This window comes from Durio zibethinus, chromosome 1 (genome assembly GCF_047325235.1).
Source record: "Durio zibethinus cultivar Kanyao isolate XHJ-2024 chromosome 1, ASM4732523v1, whole genome shotgun sequence".
NCBI lineage: Eukaryota > Viridiplantae > Streptophyta > Magnoliopsida > Malvales > Malvaceae > Durio > Durio zibethinus.
The window spans coordinates 29,367,232-29,374,293 of record NC_143162.1 but is presented as its reverse complement, the minus strand read 5'-3'; the positions used below and the strand labels follow the sequence as shown (position 1 = coordinate 29,374,293).

General features: G+C 30.6%; 1 pseudogene; it reads left to right on the top strand.

Annotated features, from left to right (window-relative positions):
- Nucleotides 1-1,600, top strand: LOC111311211 (actin-related protein 4 pseudogene; annotated as a pseudogene).
- The last annotated feature ends 5,462 nt before the right edge of the window (nt 1,601-7,062 follow it).

Sequence of the window (7,062 nt, the reverse complement as noted above, 5' to 3'; positions counted from 1 at the left end):
TAAAAAAAAAAAAAAACTAAAATAAAAAAATGGGTAGTTGAGTTTGATTAGGATTATATGTTTGAATTTGAGCTGAAATTGAAGGTTGAAAGGAATTGAAATTTCTGTTCGGATTAGGATTCTCTGATCCTATAAATATCCACATAAAGCAAAAGTCAAAAAAAAAAAAAAAAACAAGAAAAATTTCTTCCTCACTTCCCATTTCGTCGAGCCTTTTTGCCCCAAGCCGTCGACAACCACTTCCCTTTTGCTTAACGACCATATCTAGCATTCGTGCTGTCGCACTTCTCTGTTTGTTTTTCTCTACACGTCTCTATTCCTTATGGTATCGCTTTCTTTCACTATGAGTTGTAGCCATGTACAGAGAGGATGAAGTATCGGCTATAGTGATAGATCAAGGGTCTCATACTTACAAAGCTGGTTATGCCAGCGAAGATGCTCCTAAAACCGTGTTTCCTTCTGTTGTGGGGTCCATTGATAAGATGGATGCCGCTAATGTTAACAACGAAAACAACAATTTTGAGACTAATAATAGTAATGTTGATTCCAACAAACCCAAGAGAAGATGCAGATTGTATGTAGGCTCTCAAGCCTTGGATTTTCGACACGATTATATGAAAATGCTGTTTCCCCTAAAGGATGGGGTTATTATTGATTGGGATATTTTTGACAGCATATGGGATCATGTTTTCAAGGAGTGTTTACTCGTTGATCCTAAGGAACATCCAATGCTACTTGCGGAGCCATTTTCCAACACTCAACAGGAGAGAGAGAGGACAGCGTAACTCATGCTCGAAAAGTATGAAGTTTTTGATTTATTTTTGGCCAAGAATATGGTTCTTACATCTTTTGCATCAGGACGTGCTACCTCTGTCGTTGTTGATAGTGATGAAAGATCGACTACAGTTGCCCTGGTACAGGATGGTTATGTTCTTCAAAAAGCAGTGTCTTCTTCTTCTATTGGAGGATAATGTTTTATCGATTGCTTGATGAAAAGCTTGGAAAGCAAAGAATCCTACAAGCTCTACTCCAAGAGAGTTATAGCAAGTGATATCAAGGAATGTGTGTGCCGACTTCTTGATACTCCATATGATGAAAGTGCATATTCAAATGTCCCAATGACCCCGTACGAGCTTCTTGATGGCCAGACAATTGAAATTAGTGCTGATAGATTTAAAATCCTTGATGTTCCGTTTAAGTCACCTTTGGCTCAAACAATTCCTGGAATGGACAATTTTGCTGATATTTCTCCAGCTGGTCGTGGTTTGCCACAAGTGGTTATAGAAAGCATTAATAGACGCAACGTGGACATTCGAAAATAATTGTTTAGTAGTATACTACTTGCTAATAGCACATCATCAGTGCAACAGTTGAAAAAGAAGGACTTGCTGGAGATTCAAACAATTTTTTTTTAGTTTTTGTCTCAAGTTGAGTCACGTCAAGCCCCTTGAGCCGAGCCATTTCTTTTGGTAATTTTTTATTGTTATTTAGTATTTTATTTATGTGTTTTTTTTTTTTTTTTTATATTTTGGCATGATTAAATTTGAAAAAAATAAAAAATAAAATATTTTGAGTATAAATATTAATTATCCAATGATAGAATTTATAGAAATTTCAAATGGTAAATTTCTATAAAATTCGTAGGTGAGAAATTCTATCTAAATTTGTTTGAAATGGTGGAATAATTTAGATAAAGTTTCAATAACAATAATTAATATTTATTTTGAAACCAAAAAAATAAAAAAATAAAATTTGGGTTGAAAATATTTGGTAATTATCCAAGGACGAGATTTTTAGAAATTTCAAATGGTAAATTTTTAACAAATCTTTAGGTGAGAAATTTTCTTTAAATTTGTCCAAATGGTGGAATAATTTAAATGAAATTTCAATAAAAATAATTGTCATATTATTTTCTTTAAAAAAAAAAGAAAATATTTCTAATTTTGCCCAAATGGTGGAATAATTAGATATATTTTAAAACAAAAAGAATAATAAATAATTTTTTTTCCAACAACGGAGCCTCTTTGAGATATCAAATAGGATTCTTGAATACTCTTGAGGTGAGGAAGTATTTTTTTGAAAGTTCTACCAGATTGATAGAGAATCTTAAAAATTATTTTCAATATTTAACATAAAATTTGAGACCATTAGACTCAATACTTTAGGATAAATTTAAAATAATATGGTACCATCATTCGGATGGGCATGTGGGGGTGCTATAACCTTCTTCATATGTAACCAAACTCTTAAACCCTGTTTTGGTTAGTAGATCCAAACTTATTTTTTTAATGACCTTAGTCAAGCTTAAGAGTTCTTTAAGAGGATAGACTCTTTAGGTGGCCAATCACACCTAGTAAAAAAGATTGGTGGCGACTCCATCCATTTGTTAAGTCTAGCTATAGATTTTCGGATCTATATGTTATGACACACTGCACGCGGTGTCACCCTTCTTTTTTTTACTCTTTTCTTTTTCTGCTCTCTTTTCTTCTTTCACTGTTTCTCTTCTTTTGGGTCTGTTGCTTCATGCCTTTTGTTTGGTTCTTTTTTCTTCTCCCGTCTCTTTCTTTTGCTACCCAGTTTTTTGCTTGATTTTTTTAGTTTCTGCTTTGCATTTTTTTTTGGCTTTTCCTGCTAAATGCCCACTTTTCTACTCCCTGTCCCCTCCTTTCTCTTCTTACCCTCTTTGTAACAGTTTCATTCCAGTTTTTGTTTTACAGTTTCTTCTTCTTCTTCTTCAAGCGTGCACCTCCCATGCAAGTTCCCCTCTCCCTCTTTCCATTTTTCAAACAATTTTTTTTTAACTGCATCTTTCTTTCACATGTTCCTCTTCCATGTTACCTGTCTTTCCCCATTGCAACTTTTCTTCAACATTTTTCTTTTACTTCTTGGGATGCACCACACATGTTCTTTTGAGTGCATGTTTGTTTTAGCTTATGTTTACACTATTTTGGGCTTTATTATTATAATTTTTGGATTTGTTTTGGGCTCATTTTAGGCTTGTTTAGTTTATTTTATTTGTCACCTCAAGCTTTTATTATTTTTTGGGCCAAGCCTTTTTTATTATTATTATTAGACCAAGCTCTCTTCTTTTTTTTATATATATTAGGCTAAAATTTTGTATTTTTAGTATATTTTATATTATTTTATATTTTTTTTATTTGCTTTTTCGATTTATTGGCCAACAATGGACCATTAATGGGCTTTATGGATTAACTTTTTATTAGGCCATTTCAAGTATTATTTGAGTCAATGCAACATGCCTCATTATAGGGCTTACATTGGGTCTCATCTTTAAGCATTTAAAAATAAATTGTGTAATAGACTCGAAAAATTATGGTCAAGGCTTAATTGCAAAATCGAGCCTTAGTTAAAGTGGTAAAATATCTCGAATTAAATTAAGTGTATGCATTTATTACTTTTACATGCAATCCAAGATGGCCTAAAGTCAATGAGACTCTATCTATGACAATGGATTGAGGATAGGCCTGATATTCTTGCTAGGTTATTTTATGCTAAGATTGAAATTCTTGATGGATGATTTGATAAAAATTAAACATTGTGGTGAAGTTATGGCGGGTTATCATTTTAAGTTATTATTGTTTTATTCAATTTTTTTTTTTTTTGTGTTTTAACTAATGGAATTGAATAAAAATCAATTTTTTTTGTCATGTAATTGTTTATACCATTAAATTCCAAATAAAAGGATTGCCTTACACTCATATTCTATTATGGTTGCATCAAAGGGACAAATGTTCAACTCCTGTTTATGTTGATAAAATAATCTTTATTGAAATTCCTAACAGACATTTAGATCAATTGGCATATGATTTTATTACCAATTTCATATTTCATGGATCATATGGTGTTCTTGATCTAGAAGCTCCCTGCATAAAGGATAACAAGTGTTCAAAGTTTTATCCAAAAATCAAGAGGAGACTATTATCCAAGAAGGACATTTGTTTTCTTACAAAAAAAGAGCACTTGAAAATTATGGTATGATTGTTAAAAAATGTGGAGTCAATTTAGATTTTAAAATTTTTTGTGCCACACAATGTTGATTTAATTGTTCGACAACAAACTCACATCAATGTTGAAATCCACAACAAAACAAAATCCATTAAGTATCTATTTAAGTTTATCAACAAAGGATGCAATCGAGCAAGGCTATCATAGAAGAAATACCTATTGCTGAAGGTGTTGATGCATAGTAGAATTTGATACAAGTTGAAGAAATAAAAATGTTTTTGGATTGTTGGTACATTTCTAACTATAAAGCATGTTGGAGACTATTTGGATTTGAAGTGCACCATTAAGACCCAGCTATGATCAAATTGCCAATCCATCTACCGCAACAACATTATGTCACTTTTACTAAAAATACAAATTTGTCTAATGTTATTCAACAGATTTTGGTGGATAAATAATATTTATTGAATGGATGGAGACAAACAAAAGGTATCCTGAAGCCTAAGAACTTATGTACACTGATTTTTCAACAAAAAAGGTTTGGTTACAAGCTATAAGTCAAATTAATTTTATTCATCCAGCAGTTGGTGAACTTTATTTTTTGAAAATGCTTCTCAACATAGTCAAATATGAAAGAGGTTTTCAAGATTTGAGAATTGTTTATGGAGTTGTATATGCATCATTTCAAGTAACGTATCTTTGCAACAAGCATTAATTTTAGCTACAAGTTATGAACTTAGATAAAATGTATATTAAATGTATGTTTTGTAACAATGGTTTGGTAGTATATATAAAATATATGAAATTTTATCACCAAACATTTTTGTAAGGCAATAGAATTTGATTTGTCTTTTAAATCTAATGCTTCATACAAACTTATATATAAAACTATCAAAGTGGCCAGTGATTAGGTATATAAAGGTGTCAAAAAATAATCAATATTTGAAGTAAGCTTAAAACTTTTACTGAGATTAGGTATATTGGATATTGATTTATATCCTGTGAGAGGAGAAATAACAATATACAAGCTATTTGCAGATGACTATTTTTTGTGCCAATTACCAATTATTATCTGAAGGTTAGTTTGGGAGAGCCAAATTGGCAGCCACTCTTAATCATATTTTTGGGTGACAAAGGTACTTGATCCTATTTTAAATCATGAATTTGTTGATGCTTGCTTTAAGCTTTAAACATCGAGTTACTCCGATATATTACAAATATGACATTTTATGCATTACTTGTAAATATAGAAATCTATGTTCTATGTATCATAATAATTACTCAATATAACGTGTATAATTTACATCTTGGTCAATCAAATTGTTTTTAGTAGGTTGAAAAATTAGAAATAATTTAAAGTGAAGGAAAGGGAAATGAAGGAAATGAAGATAGATAATAAAGAAAAAATAAAGCCTTGCCAACCTTATTTGACCATGTTCTGTTGAATTACCAAGTAAGAAGATGGACATGAATGATGTTGTTGCCAAGCTTTGTTTTATTATAGACAAACTTCATCCAACTCACTTAAATCATGAAGGCCAAACTTTATATGCTATTAAACCAATAGGTAATAATGTCTTCTTATGCTTAATAAACAATTTGCATTCCTAACAAAATATTCACTCATTACATAACTTAAGGCATATTAATTTCTATTATTTTTCATATAAATGTTATCTTCAAATTATTTGAACAATTAAATTGTTTTTAGTTTAGAGATTTATTTATGTTTTCATATGTTGTAGGTTTCTAAAGTGCTATATTGAAAGACTTCAGAGGCTTGATCAGGTAAGGTGCTACTCTATTTTGTTCACATTCTACTAGTATTTATGGGATTCTTAATTTCTGCTAAAAACATTTTGATTAGAGAACAAAACCTATAACTGACAACAAACATAGTCCTTACTTGATAAGATAATCATAGCTCTTAAAAAAAATTACATGGATAATTTTGTAATAAAGCACTTTTCAGAAGCTTTTCCATGACGTTATTAGATTTCATCTTTTTTGTATTTTATTTCTCCCTTTCTTTCTTTGTTCTTTTTTTTCCTCCAATTTAATTGAGGTTTCCAGGTTCTTGATCCCTATCGAGCCTTTTCATAGGTTATACTTTAATTTTAAAGGAATCAAGGTTTCTTAAGCCTACACAATCATTATTAGAATAGATTTACGATATGGATAAAGGAATTTACGCTAAAAAAAGTTACTCTTGATTCTTCTTTGATCTACTATAGATGATCATAACTTAAAGTAAAAAATGTTTGCAAAGATAGTATAGTGAAGGAAAGAGAAAAATGATGCCTTAGAGGTTACATGCAAGGTGAAAAATCATTTTTTTCTTTATTTATTGTTAGGTTTAAAAGATTCTTAATTATGATTTTAGACTAAATAAAGCTTTTGAAACATCTTGCCTAAAAGTAAATTGATTAAAATGGAGTAAGTGGTACTATTTGCACCATGATTCATTCATTAATCTTATCTATTGACCATTGTTTTATTTTTATCCATACAACTTATTATTCATCATGCTTTCTTTTCAGGTGAAGGCTTTAGAAGGCTTATGTGTAAAGAAGATGAGCTAAAGAAAAGAAATGAAAGAATTTCTTGAAAGAGAAAAGCAAAAAGTATAAAAGATGAAGGATCAACATGATAAATTTATAAAAAAACTACAAATGGTTAAGAGCCAAATGGTAATACTTAAAAGCCAAATTATCGAGTCCCAATGCACAATGGAAGAGTTAGAAAAGAAGATAATTTCAGCTCAAGGTAAGAGAAATAGGTCATTAGCTCAAAGTCATCCACAGCTCTTGTTATTTTCAATTTATCTTAATGCACCCTTTGCTGGTCTTGTATCGTTATTATCTTTAGCTTAAAAGGCAAGTAAATGAGCCCCTACATTCACTATTGGAACTCCATCATCTCTTTCAAGAATAAAAAGGGAAGAATCTTCAGCATCAATTACTTCTGTACCTTTTGTCCAAGTTTATCAGCTATTTGCCTTAGCATTTGGCGTCGATTTTCTTGTGATCAAAGGAGTTCCTTAAACAATAGGTACTTCATATTCTTTAATTTGATTCTCTTTATTTTTTTGTTATT